The sequence below is a fragment of the Pongo pygmaeus genome, chromosome 1 (genome assembly GCF_028885625.2).
Source record: "Pongo pygmaeus isolate AG05252 chromosome 1, NHGRI_mPonPyg2-v2.0_pri, whole genome shotgun sequence".
In the NCBI taxonomy this organism is placed as follows: Eukaryota; Metazoa; Chordata; class Mammalia; order Primates; family Hominidae; genus Pongo; species Pongo pygmaeus.
In genome coordinates, this window is record NC_072373.2 from 140,255,295 (window position 1) to 140,270,418 (window position 15,124).

Consider the following 15,124-nt stretch of genomic DNA (forward strand, 5'->3'; position numbering starts at 1 on the left):
TGCTTAACACTTAGACTATCCCATTTGTGATTTTTGGTTTCCATAGTGATAAATAACATTTACTGCTACATGTGGTCTGGCTTACATCTATGAACAAGCATTTCCTGATGAATGGCAACTCCCACAAGATACAATTTCCCAAATACTTTAGGCAGCTGATGAGGAAAAAAAACACTGCCCATAGAAAAGATTAATAACCTACTAGGTCGTTCATTATCAAACGGCACTCTAAATTTGCTATGATATGGCTGATTCTTTGACTTCATAAATTTGTTTCAGGAATGTAAGGGAAAACATTTGGGCTTTGCCAACCAACTTAACAGACAGGATTATAAAATTTAGGCTTACGAGAAACATGCCATAAATTTGATTGAATAAAATATGATAGTTTTCAATCCTACATGATGACAAAGATGTATTTCATATTTTAACTCTTCAGTTGTTAGTTTTTGATGATAACACCCCTCTTCTAATGTGTCCATTGTTTATCTGGAACTTATCAATACAGTCAGTCCATCTGGACATAAACATGGAGCTGTGTACAAAGAAGAGGCCACTGAAAGGAAGTCATGAGCTTCAATATCCACCTAGTCATTTGCTGCCTCCAGCTGGCTTTTGTGTTTGGTAGTTCTGTTTAAGAACTAAACTTATCAAAATGTTCTAGTATTAGGTCATTAAAAATACAAGGACAGCCTAAAAAGTGTATATATGCAAATATACATTTAGAAATATTTTTTCGCCCAGCATTCTCTTCCCAGAAGGCTGTAACACAGAAATTAATATAGAAGCCTTTGCTGTTTTGCAACTTTGCATTGACAGCTTTGAGGGGTTGTTGAGTTACAGTGGAGTGGGTCAAATTTTTCAAAGAGGACAGGTTGAATGAGTATCTTGATGTTCCCTGGATCTCTATGATCTCTCCCCTGTACTATTACAGAAGCCTGTACACACTGTTTCTAAGAACATTTCACCAAAATTGCCTTTGGTGAGAACAAGACAACTGTTCACAGTCTGGACAGAATAAGGAAATTTTCTGGATTAAAAGCCTGCTTGTAATATCAATTTTTATTCATTTTGGGTCACAAACTATTCCTATCTAAAATTCCCAAGATGCTATCTCAATTTCAACTCTATGTTAATCCTATCCTAAACTTGTGGAAATTAAGCAAAATACTAAGAGTTCGACTTCTTAAAAGCATTCATGAAAGCTTTGCACACACATTACTAATCACGTACTGCCTACCTGACACAGTGTAGGAGACACAATGGTGCAGGTTCTCTAGTGATGCACCTGCATCTAAGAGGGGAGGGGCAAAGTTGGGGAGAGACTGCAAAAACCCACAGCATTTATCTCAGGGAAATGCAGTCACATTAAGCAAGCAGAGAGAACCCAGAAGAAAGTTAAATAGCTAAATACAGACATTTCATTATCAATTAGACGTATTTCTAATAAGATGGTTATCCTTAAGAAAATTCTCTTGGACGTGTGAAATGAAGAAACCAAAGCTGGGGAAAGCAGAATGGACCACAGCTGTGTTTGGTACAGAATATGACTGGGTTGGTTCATGTCTTGCCTCTTCTATAACAAATAACAGAATGAAGTCCTGGTCACTGCCATTGAAAGATCCTCATAGAGGGTAAAGAAAGCACCAACAGCTAACCAACTGCCTTTGCTTTCCACCCCACTGGGCAGTTTTCGACCTTATGCCTTGGCAATGAGTGGTCTGCCCTGGAAGGGATATGCGACATTTCTGAAAACAGCTAGCAGAACGCTCTCTATGTTCCACATCCAGATAACACAGCTGGCCATCATGCACACACGGCAACTCAATGAGCACTTACTGAGAAAGCACTGCATGGTTTGCACAACGCTTGCTACTGTCAATGAATAATTTACATTTAAACTATGGCACTTGTCCCAAAAGAACTTGCATTTAAGTTGCAGACAGAATACACTCTCAGGAAAGTGATATCCCAATTTATAAAATATAAGTGTGAAATTTTGCCAGAGATTGCCAGGTAATGAGGAAGAGATCATCCAAGGAACTGAGCAATACTAGGTCAATAGAAATATAATGGCCCTAATGCCAAATGAAGGTAAAAGCTGTAAGTGCCCAAAAGTAAAAGTGGACAAATATGAGGTAGTACTTAGGAGTAAGCAAGCAAAAAAAAAAAAAAAAAAAAGAAAAAGTACAAAAAAGGCCTCATAAGATTTTCAATGGACTTTTTCAGAAAAGAGCTACTGAAGGTATTGAAATAAATCCATTCACCATATGTTCCAAACCATAGGTACCAGGTACTATGGGTTGCCAATATTTTCAAATTGTAAATCACCAAACAGTTTTACAATGAAGTTTATTAACATTTATCATTAACTTTTGAGATGACAGTTAAGGTATTTTGTTAGTATTCCTGTAAACAGTAGAAAGCAACAAGAGTATTCATGAAAAAAAATGGACATCTATTACCATCAGAGACCTAAGAGTAATTATACCATATGTAAATGCAAATAGTTTAAGAATCATAAACTTCATATTCTGTTCAAATATACTTTAAGTCTAACACAACATAAAATAAATGTATATTTTTAGGAGCAGGAAGGGAGTATCTGCTAAATATCTGAACCCCAAAAGACCACTATGCACAGGCGGTTACCAAAAAAGTGCTTGTGTGTGTTTTCAATTAATCATTAATGAGTCTCCAAATACCGATTCAACCGCAAGTAATCACCTACTAGCTTTCTTTAACAAAGCACAAAATACAAACTTTGTTACATTATCCATGAGACTGTGACATTTAACCCTAGATAGACATAAGATAATTTGACTCTATAAACAAGACAGCTGCAAGAAAAGACCAAAGATAGTCATCATACTAAATGTGGGGAGTCTGTACCTTCTAGCAGTGGCAAACGAACTTTTCCTCACTAGTATTTTGCTGTAAACAACTTACATAACTTTGCAACCTGAGACATGAATGAACCACCACCACAGGAGGTAGCTTCATCATCTACCACTTCAATACTGTATTACTAAGTACCTCATCCCAGGAACAGACTTAAAGCAGAATTATTTAAAGTTGAATTCTGTGTCTAGGTAGAAGGTACTTCAGTGTCCTATAGAAATTACCCAAATTTAAATCCAAGAATAAAATGCCCACAATGCTATTAGTTAGCTTAAAAACTACCAAACTGAACAAATGTTCACAAAGCTAAATTGGAAAGGGTACCTGTTTCCAAGTACCCCTGGTCACTGCCTCCTACATGTGTTTTCCTTAAAGTTCTATCTTGAAGCATCGTATAGACAATGTTGGGACTAGATGGCTGTGAAAACCTCTGCATTATCAGGTTGAATTCTGAGGGGAAGGTGGGGAGGGGTGTCAAATGTCTCTCATCTCTTCAGTGACAAAATATTTATTGAGTTTCCCTTCTAAATGCACCAACTTAAGAGAAAATTTTGCAAAAACACAGGAAATCTGTAGTAAAAGTACACAAAATTTAACTAGACTCTCTTCTTGACTTAGAAAACTGAGGCCAGGAGACACCTTTAGTTTCTATCAATTTTTTTTTTTTTTGATACGGAGTCTCGCTTTGTCACCCAGGCTGGAGTGCAGTGACACGATCTTGGCTCACTGCAACCTCTGCTTCCTGGGTTCAAGCGATTCTCCTGCCTCAGCCTCCCGAGTAGCTGGGACTACAGGCACGTGCCACCACGCCCAGCTAATTTTTTGTATTTTTAGTAGAGACAGGGTTTCACCACATTAGCCAGGACAGTCTCTATCTCCTGACCTCGTGATCCGCCTGCCTCAGCCTCCCAAAGTGCTGGGATTACAGGCTTGAGCCACCACGCTCTGTGAAAATTCTTTTCTTTAAGAATGTTGAATATTGGTCCCCACTCTATTCTGGCTTGTAGGGTTTCTGCCGAGAGATCTGCTGAGGCTGATGGGCTTCCCTTTGTGGGTAACCCGACCTTTCTCTCTGGTTGCCCTTAACATTTTTTCCTTCATTTCCGCCTTGGTGAATCTGATGATTATGTGTCTTGTGGTTGCTCTTCTTGAGGAGTATCTTTGTGGTGTTCTCTGTATTTCCTGAATTTGAATGTTGGCATGTCTTGCTAGGTTGGGGAAGTTCTCCTGGATAACATCCTGAAGTGTATCTTCCAACTTGGTTCCATTCTCCCTGTCACTTTCACGTACACCAATCAAACATAGATTTGGTCTTTTCACATAGTCCCATATTTCTTGGAGGCTTTGTTTGCTCCTTTTTATTCTTTTTTCTCTAATCTTGTCTTCTTGCTTTATTTCATTAAGTTGATCCTGATCGATTCAGCTATTGATACTTGCGTATGCTTCACGAAGTTCTCGTGCTGTGTTTTTCAGCTCCATCAGGTCATTTATGTTCTTCTCTAAACTGGTTATTCTAGTTAGCACAGGCTAAGGTAGCAATCACAAAATCTCAGTCAAAATAACGCAGTGTTGGCTGGGTGCAGTGGCTCACGCCTGTAATCTCAGCACTTTGGGAGGTCGAGGTAGGCGGATCACCAGAGGTCAGGAGTTCGAGACCAGCCTGGCCAACATAGCGAAACCCCATCTCTACTAAAAGTACAAAAATTAGCCGGGCATGGTGGCATGCGTGTGTACTCCCAGCTACTTGGGAGACTGATGTAGAAGAATCACTTGAACCCAGAAGGCAGAGGTTGCAATGAGCAAAGATCATACCACTGCACTCCAGCCTAGGCGACAGAGTGAGACTCTGTCTCAAAAACAAAACAAAACAAAAAAACAAAAAAAAATACAGTGTCAATACTTAAAAAGTTATCATTCTATATCCTCCCCATTACTGCAGCAGACTAAGAGGAATAAGAAAGACATTTTTGTGTTCAGTGGTTGAGAGCACTGACCAGAAGCCTAGAATCCTCTGGTAGCCTTTTTAGAGCTGGTATGATACTGGGCAAGTTACTTGGTCTTGCTGAACCTAAATTTCCTTTTCTGTAATATAGGAATAAGAGTAGGATCAACTTCGTCAAGTTGCTATGTCAATTAAATGACACAATGTACACTGCTTAGCACGTGCCTGGCATGTAGTTAGAATTCAACAATTAGCTCTTTATTATTGTAAAAAATTGATGTGCCTTATTTGGTGGGGGGCGGGGGAATCTGCTGAGGTATATTTACATAAATAAACCTCATTGGTGTCATGGAACTCATATATACCTTTCATGCATGTGTTGTGGGAATCATGGGAGAGATCAGACATAGTTTTGAAGAAATTTGCATAACCTGAGGGAGCCCAGTAGCTTTAAGAATTTAACCCAGGGATGGTTTGCGCAGCCTGTTTTTACTTATTATAATGTTCCCTGCGGGAATCATTAGCTTCTAATCCTTACATTTTATGATTCAAAACTCTTGGTGTGTCAGCTGCATTCAAGGTTCTGTCTTCTTCAAAACCCAGAATAAATATTTTGTGCCAGACACCAAACAAGGTACTAGAAAATGTATAGATGGCTTATGTATTTTCTCATCATTTGAAGGCCATTCTTTGGCTTGATTGTGCTAGTAATTGAGCTCTTGAAAGGGAATGGCTTACATTGGCCCATCTGCCTCTTTTTCTCTTTCCTCCTTTGCTTACCATAGATAACCAAGTTCAGGACTCCATTTAGTATGTTCCTGAAAATGAGACTGCTAAACCATTTCTACTTAAAACCTAACCTGCCAACAGTCAGTCCTTACGAGCGCAGCCATTTACTCTTTGTCTTTCAATCCTCATAATTTGGGTTACAATTTGTATCCTTGAAGAATTCCAAAAGGATGTTTCCTTTCTAAGTTATAACCCTGAGAATCTAGTAAAACATTATTTTAAGGAAAAAATTTTAATTAAATGTCTTCACATGAAAAGATGTTCTACATCCTTAGTTATTAGAAAAATGCAAGTCAAAAACGACATTGCTGGTGGGAATGCAAAATGGTGCAGCCACTTTGGAAAACAGCTTGGCAGTTCCTCATAATGTTAAAGAATAACCAGATGACTAGCCCTTCAATTCCACTCCTAGGCAGAATACATGCAAGAAAAATGAAAATATATCTCCACCTAAAAACATGCATACAAATGTTCACAGCAGTATTATACACAACTGCCCAAATGTGGAAAACAACCCAATCTATGAGAATAGGTAAATAAAATGTGGTGTATATAGCTTCAGTTTTGTAAGATGAAAAAGTCCCAGAGATCTGTTTCAAAACAATGTGAATATACTTAACATTACAGAATGGTACACTTTAAAATCTGGCATATTTATACAATGGGATATGATCTGGCAATAAAAAGAAATGAAATACTGACACATGCTGCAATGTAGCTGAACCTTAAAATATGAGAGAAGCCAGTCAAAAAGTGACTACATAATTTAAGAAAAAGTATATATTGTATTATTTCATTTATTCTAAATGTCCTTAATAGGCAAATCTACAGATTAATGTTGGTCAGGGGCTGGTGAGATGGAAAAGGATGGAGAATGATGTTAACTGGGGACAGAGTTTCTTTTCCGGTGATAAAATGTTCTAAAATTGATGTGGTAATGGTCACATGATTCTAAATGTACTATAAACACTGTTGGATTATATACTCTAAGTGGGCCAATTGTATGGTATATGAATTATATCTCAATAAAACAGTAAAAAAATACACAAATACTAAGTGACTTGCTACCCTGATGTTGTTTGGCTTAATAAAATACCTTCGACTTTGGGGTCGACATCACACCGATTTTTCCTTTTAATGTTAAGTATAAGTATCTATCTGATTGATACACTTGAATTCCTCATGCCGCCCTTAACTCTCCGTGCTGCCCTGCTCTCTCTATTCCCTCCTCAACAGGTGTGTATTCTCCATGCTCCTGAGGGGAAGGGCTGCAGGGTTACCTAGGTAACCAGAAATAGCCAGAGAGAGACCCCAACAGAGAGCCTATCGGGCCTTCGTGAAACCAGAAAACAAAGCTTGACATTCCTCTCACCAAGAAGGGGTTTTATAAGATGTAGGGATAGGCTCGAAGGCTAAAGAAAAGAAAAGAACTAAAGGAATGGCCTACAAAAGCCAGAACACTTCCAGAAACACAATAATCTGGCTGTATTTTTGTACACAGTCTGGTATGAATGCTGTAAGCAAGTGTTCTCAAACACGGGTCTAAGGATCTCTAAAAAATTACCGACACATTCAAGAGTCTATGACTTCTCCAGAATAATCTTTCAATTTGTGTTTTCATCTTAATCTAAAGGAAACTGATATAAACGCACACTGGACCATCTGAATGACCCCCTTAGCAATACCATGCCCAAGTGTGTATTTATAATTGCCACATCACCGAGCATTCCTCATCAGCGATTAGTACTCCTGGGGTGCTGATAAGCACACACGGCAATGATAAAATGTAATTTAAGACTGTCATTGAGCAAGACTTTGATTTCATGGCACCATAAAATGACAAACAGTGAAGGAATGTACTATAGTAACTGCTTCAGGCTGATGAGGAAAGGACAGAGGCAGACTTGATACATAATCCACAGAAACACACCAAGGGAAGGTCAAATGACATGAAGGTATGTGCTACACATGAAGGTATTGTAGAGCAAAGGTTTTGTTTTAGCAGTTCAAAAATTATAAAGAGGAGACAATGATAACAAAGAATTCTGTTCAAGTTGTTTTCAAAATAATCTGAATGAGTCATTTCTATAATCTATTGACTTCCTTCAACAGTCTGACACTTGGCTGCATGCTGAAAACCTTAAAAATTTTCCATATCTCTAAGAACTAAAATTTACAAACATATTCCTGTTCCTGATTCTGCCAATAGTTGAATTAGATATATATTTGGAGTTGATGTAATTCTAAAATGGTAACATCATCTTTGAATGCACAGGACATTTACAGCTCTAACAAAAAAGTTGTAAGTCATTAAAATCGTAACTAAAGAACTATTCACTGGCAGACTTATGGTCTGATAAGTTCTGACAGTCCTGAGCTAGCAAGCAAGGGCTTCGAGTTCATAATGTGCTTCTGAATAACTTATTTATGCAAATAAGTATTCTCTGCATTACTACTATCAGTCAAAAGACTCATATGCATTAAGTACATATTTGGACCCAATGGAACAACTTCATATTTTAAAAAATCAACATAAGTGATTTAGCTTTCGCAAAAAAGCATTCATCTTATTAAGTTAAATTTCAAAGGTTTTAATATATTATTTGTATTTGCGATTTTAAAATGTTTTAATAGTTTTATAAAAACTATAAGCACAGAAAGTATATATATATATAAAAATATAATTTCATGTTTATACATATTTAGTACAATTAAGCAAAGTAAAGTCAACAAGAATGGTTTTTGAGAACTTCCTTTAAAGGAATGAAATTAATTCACAGGTTGTGTGCTAAGCACTACTACAAGTAATAATAAGGGAATGATCCGGACCACATTCATTCACTCAAAAACACTAGAGATCCTACTGTGTGCTGGGTACTGGGATACAGTGGGAAACAAGATAGACACATTTACGCCCTTATGGGGCTTGAAATCTATTAGAAAAGGCAAATCAATGTAATAAGTGAAATGTTGGAGATGTAAAATGTTCTATGGAAACAGCAAGGGGACCTAATCCAGTTTAGGGGTTAGACAGCTTCTGGAAGGACATTAAAACCAAAAGAAGACACAGGAGTTAGCCAAACAAAAGTGAAGGAGCAGAAGGGGAAAAAGTGTGCTAGGCATCAGACATACCCTGTAGTCAAATCTTACTGTCATGAAAACTTGGCCAATAAGAAGTACAGGAAGAAGTTTTTTGTGTCTGGAAGATGGTGAGGGGTCAGGGGTAGGTAAAGCTAGTACTCTAGACTAGAGATGGAGGCTGAGGTTTCCTGGGGCAAGGTATTGATGTCTTAAGGACTCTGGCTTTTAACTCCTTATTAAGGAGTTCCATGGATAATGAGAAGTCACTGGAGGGTGTTAAGGAGGTCACTGACATAAGGTTCCAATGTACAGAGAGCACTGGAGTTCAGAGGCAGCTGCGGCAGTCCAGGCAAGACATGATGGGGGTCGCAGCTGGAGCTGTGGACTGTAGCAGCACACGGGACAGTCAAGAGATACCAGATAAAATTTAAGATAGAATTGAGAGGGCTTGGCACTTCATTGCATCTGGGAGTTAAATGAGAAGGATACATTATGGAAAGTGTTCAAATGGTAACTGGTGGATAGTGGTGTCTTTCATCAGATGAAGGAAGAATTACAAATCCTTGTAAACTGAGGACCACCTGCATTCAAAGACTGCTTTGTACAAGTTTGAAAAAGTGTTTTTGTTTTTCTTGCAATTTCTTACCTCTGCATCTATGATGAACAGTTTTTTAAAAACAAAAAAAACAAAAATGCTACTGACTTGCATAATCACTCACACCCAGAGGTGGCAATATTCAAAACAAGTCTATGTTCTTTTTGGAAAGTCTTGGTTCAAAGACAAAAAACAGAACAGACCAATCTTTTGATCCTCACTATTGACATGGTGCCTCAATGCAAACCCAAGTACTGCTTAAGACCTTTCTTTGATGGGACAATGGGGCAAGAGCTCAACATAGCAGGCATTTAGTTTTAAGAGGTTCCAGCTCTGCACTTTATGCCATAAAAACAGGGATTTAAATATCAAAAGAACCAGACTCAAGTTCAAGTGACCAATGCACCTGGCAGAATTTAACCCAGCATAAAACCTCTCCATGCAAATTCACAATTTTCTAAGAACAAACAACCCTGGGAAATTTTTCCCATGACCCACTCCCTCATGAACATTTTTAATATTTCAAAAGTACTTAGAAACCGGAACAAAGCAATTTTAAAATCTCAAAGGGTCAGAGCAACTGGAATTAGTTTAAGAATGCATGATACATGAAAGACACCAAGGCTTTATAAACAGGGCATCTTCTTTCTTCACACCAAAGCACAAGAAAACAAAGGAAGAACTAAACTAACACAGACCACAGAAAATATCACATGAAAGGAAATTCATGTCTGGCCTACCCTGCAACAGAAAAATCTCAAATAAACAGGCTTGGTTTCCATGGGCTCTCTGAAAGCTAGGAGGAAAAAAAAAGAAGCATAATCATTTTCAGCATCTTGAAAGTGAGGGACATAAGTTTATTAATATTCCAGGTTATTAGGATCACTAAGGAGGCAAATAGAAACTGAGGTTCCCAGGCCGCCTCTTCCTGCCTCTGCTTCAACACACAGCTCAGCCCATTACCCACTTGTGTACAGCATGATCTACATTTTGGGTCTGCCTCTGCCTCTTCCTCCAGGGGCCACAGACCAGACGACTATCTACATGGGCAGCCCTTTATTATATCCAACCAATGCCTGTGCTGCACTTGCTATGTGCCAGTCACTGTTCTAAATGCTTCACAAATAAGAGCCCATGTAATCCTCACAACAACTATATAAGGCAGGCACTATTATTATTCTTGTTTTACATACAGGGAACTGAGGCATGAAAAGGCTATAAAACTTGCCCAAAGTCAAACAGCTAGTGAGGATACAGCTATCTGAATCCACGCTTCATCATCTGACTAGGGAACTACAAAGGTCATTTTTAATTCTCCTTATTTCCTATATTTTCTTTACATGAGAATTTATTACTTTTATAATAACAAAGAACTAAAAGCCTTTTTATTTTGAAATAGCAAACCAAAAAATAAATAAAAACAAGGCCTTGAATATCTCATCCATAAAATCACGAGAGAAAACATCCTATCTGCTGGAAGACAAGGGGTCAGGCCAGATGATCTTCCTTGGATCATTTGTTACAGTAAAATCTTCAATTCCACATCCTGTTCCCCCAATACTCAGGTAGTAAGGGAAGTAGGAAATGTAAAAAAAAGACAGCAATTATGAACATGTGCTCTGGAAAACTCACCTGGGATCCAGTTCCAGTTTATAAGCTGTATAACCTGGAACAAGTTGTTTAAGCATTTCAAGCCTCTTTTTATCATCTGACAAAAATGGGTACAGTTATACCCATCTCCTAGAGTTAACTCACAGAAAGACTGAAAAACATAAATACATCCAGCACAGAGAAGAAATATAAAAAGTGCTAAACACAGGAGAACTAAACTGCCCAAAGATTGGCCTACTTCAATTATTCCTAACCTAGAACAACCAAATAAACCAAAAATTTCAAAACATCATTTAACATGGACAAAAGACGGATCTCTTATGAAGAACAAAAACTTTTTCATTAACAACTTAGTAAGCAGTATGGGCTAACAGGGTACATATAGCCTTTTTTGAGCTACAATGAAATGACTCCCAGGTCCAGGGGCTGGAGTCAGGGTGGTACACTAGATGTAAGAAAATAACAACAAACTTAGGGCCCACATCTCCCTGACTTGCCTTTTTTAGTATTAAGAGTTTTGTTTCAAGGAAAAAGTCACTTCACTTTTCTGATCTCCATTTTATTATTAATAGAAGAAAATCACTGTGTAGAGTGACCTGAAAGGCTCCTTCTAGCTCTAACAATCTAATGGTATAACCAGCTCTTTTAGTCATGAAGTGTGTACGAATGAGATTCTACCACTTTTCTAAATGACATCACTCTGCCAAGCAAGTGGGTCTTCATACACTTTATAATCAATAAATGTTTTATGTTGCCCCTTTAGTGTCTACAGCTAGTCCCCAAAGTTATGTTAAACATTCCCCTTAAAGAGGATGAATCATTCTGGCCCTTCAGGATCTGATATTCTTCTTCTCTGTCAAATACAATTATTTGTAATTAGAAGCCTGGCTCCAAAAACAGAAACTTAAATGAAGAAAAAATAAATGTTACCAGCATAGATTTCTACATCCATAAGTCCCTGTACAAAACCTTTTTCTCCATCTATATCCAACTGCTATCTGATGCTTTCATGGAGCAGAACGTGTTATAGTACACAACACAGGAAAGCTAAAGTAGCAATGAATCTTGGCTTTGTAAAAGTCTTCAGGGATGCCCATATGCCAAGTCCAAAGGATACAGAGGACCAATACCTCTTCACTGACTTGTCCAGATATGCGACATGGACAGTGATGCTACCAAAGGAGCTCAGGGAATCCCTGGCACCACTAGTAGGCCCTAAGGCAAGGTATTAATAAAGGAGAGGACAATACAAGGTGAAAAAACCATTAATGGCTCTACAGTGAATGAACTGGAGAGCAAGAAAAGAAGAAAGAGAGAAAGGAAAAAAGGCACAGAATGAAAAACTACAGAATCACAAAGTCAGTGGGAAGGAATAACTAAACCAAGTGCCTTATGTATGTTAAAGTCACACGATAATCCTCTTATCATTTTGACCTCATTTTAAAGAGGGGGAAACTGAGGCTTAGTGAATTTAGCTTACTTTCCTAGGGTCACACAGTTAGTAGGGGACAGAGGTGGTATTTAAGCATGGGCTTTTCTAGCACAAAGCTTGTGACTGAATGGTATGTACACACTGTGTAACCTTAGAGAGCATCTCTGCCCCACCCTCCCATGAAGTTTCAAATCTCTCTACTCCCTTGGCCAAGGATGGACAGACTCTCAAAAGTGTCCTTGATGCTAAGGCCCTGGACAGTACCCAGCATTTTGGCCCAGCTCTGCACGGCTTTGAAGTTGATTTGTTCCTTGCATTAACCTAAAGTATGTCTCCCTGCAACTTCTACCTATCTTTATCCCAGAAGATTATCAGATCTGCAGCAAATGAGGTTTCCTATAACAGCCGTTCTAAATAACTTTAAAAGGGGGAATGGAGAATGTTAAAAAGAATTTCAAGGAAAATCTTAAAAATATGTACAAAATGCTTGTGTGTGTGTGTGTGTGTGTGTGTGTGTATATATATATATTTTTTTTTTTTTTTGAGATAGAGTCTTGCTCTGTTGCCAGGCTGGAGTGCAGTGGCATGATCTCAGCTCACTGCAACCTCCACCTCCCAGGTTCAAGTGATTCTCCTGCCTCAGCCTCCCAAGTAGCTTTGATTACAGCCGCACACCACCATGCTCAGCTAATTTTTGTATTTTTAGTAAAGACAGGGTTTCACCATGTTGGCCAGGATGGTCTCGATCTCTTGACCTCATGATCTGCCCGCCCTGGCCTCACAAAGTGCTAGGATTACAGGCGTGAGCCACTGTGCCCGGCCACGTGTACCTTTTAAAATTGGACATGTAAGAGTAAAGAGCCCTGGGATCAATAAACTTACTAAGGAGAAAGATGAAGGTGGGCCTGTCTTTGGTTAGTTACTTCATGGAGGATGATGTAAAACCATTTCTGTTAAGAAAGGAATTGGAGTTGCCTTAATTAACTTTTCGCATAAAAGATTTAGTTTAAAATGCTATTGATCTGAGAGAGATCAGAAAGTGTTGAGGTTTTCCTTCCTTTCAGAAAAGCTTAAATTGTACATTTTCTTTATCTTGGAATGGTTCAGATATAAGCCTGCCTTAGGTAGGAGATTTGTAAGCTTTCTTGCTCAGCACCGGTGAAAACCTACTTAGTAATAAGAGGCTCATCTAACCAGTGACCTTCAAGTCAAACAATCTATCTGGCTTTTAGGCCCCATCCATAAAGTGGAAATAATACTTGGCAAATAGATATTCTGAGACTGCTGTAAAAATGTTGCTTTTTGGTGTTACTATTACTGCCCCCCAAAATATACTGATTCTTCATCTAGAGTTAAGTTCTAAAACAGGCAGAGAAATTTACTTCAAAGTAATTTTTGTCATTTAACAATTTTCACTTTCCTATTTACAACCTCCCCTTGGAAGCACAAAATGGAAGGCAGCCTCTCTGTCAATGCACTGCTCTAATACCTAGATTGTGTACTGGCTTCCGTGCAGGACTGATCACAAGCTCTCACTTTTTTCAAAGAGCAAATGATTAGGAAACATAGAGGAATTATCATGAAATAAATGGATGAAAAGGCAAGTAGAAAATAGGGCCTACCAATCCTTTCCCAAGAGTAGTTATTATGGTTCACATTTATAAAAGCAAAGATCATCTATTATACTTTATGTTCTTTTGGGGTAAAAGCTCAGGGTTACAAATAATCCTCTTTCCCTGTATTGAAAATAATGAGAGGATTATTTCTTCCTCCCATTCACAATCCTTAACCCCAAACCATTTCTCACTCAAGTATTTTCACAGCTATACCTGAGGAACAAAGAGGCAGATAGATGTTATAACGACAATTTCGACAAGTTAAAAACAGAGGAAAGGGTCCAATGTCAGCAGTCAAAGGCACCAAGGCAACATAGGTAAATGCTTAGATAAATATGTTAAGATAGTAACAACTCCTAGAATTTTTATCATTGTTCGACACTACTATCTCTGTGTATGGAGTCTCTCATTTGAAAATGAGCTTAAAAAAAAAAGTCAAATTACCTAGCTTTGCTATTACCTACCATTACTCCCTACATCTACCGAATAGTCTACTATTATGACTTGTAATGCGAATTTAAAAATTCAATTACATTTCAAGCTTATCTTAATAAGCATCCCAGAAATTTGATTTCTGACCCCTCTACTTCTTATATCTCACCTAAAAATTTTGTAAAGAAAATTTATTAAATTTACTTATAATCCCTTAAATACCAATTGTTTATATTTTGTGTTCAATATTTGTAGGGTTTAACATAGCTGTAATAATCAGTGTATTATTGTGAATTAATTCTTTTTACACTTATTTTGTAAAGTTTTCTAATTGTTTTATTTATGTCAAAATGCTTAATTCTATTAGTTTTAAACAGAATGTAACTATGACTTCATTTGTTGTCTTAAGTGAAATTTCCTTGTTCTAACAATAAGCTATATTAAAATGGAGGCCTACAATTTTTGACCTGGAAGTACAGAAAAGGGCATCTGCTTTTATAAACTTCCTTCTCTCAGAAGACTCAAAAAAATTTCACTTGTCATTTGTTCACTTTAATGCAGCAGGTAAGGAAGAAAAAAAAGTCCAAAATTAAAATTATATTTACAAAATTTTATTTACTAAAATTATACTTACAAAATTTATAACTTTCTTGAAAACACCTGCAAGATCCATTAGTATTAAGACAACTTTTAAAGAAATCAACATTTCATCTGTTTGCACTAAG

The 15,124-nt window shown here is 37.6% G+C and overlaps 1 protein-coding gene across 3 annotated transcripts in view; it reads right to left on the reverse strand.

Moving 5' to 3' along the window:
• Positions 1–15,124, reverse strand: part of LRRC8D (leucine rich repeat containing 8 VRAC subunit D) — a 114,316-nt gene that overhangs the window by 61,540 nt on the left and 37,652 nt on the right. The gene's annotated exons all lie outside the window — the stretch shown is intronic.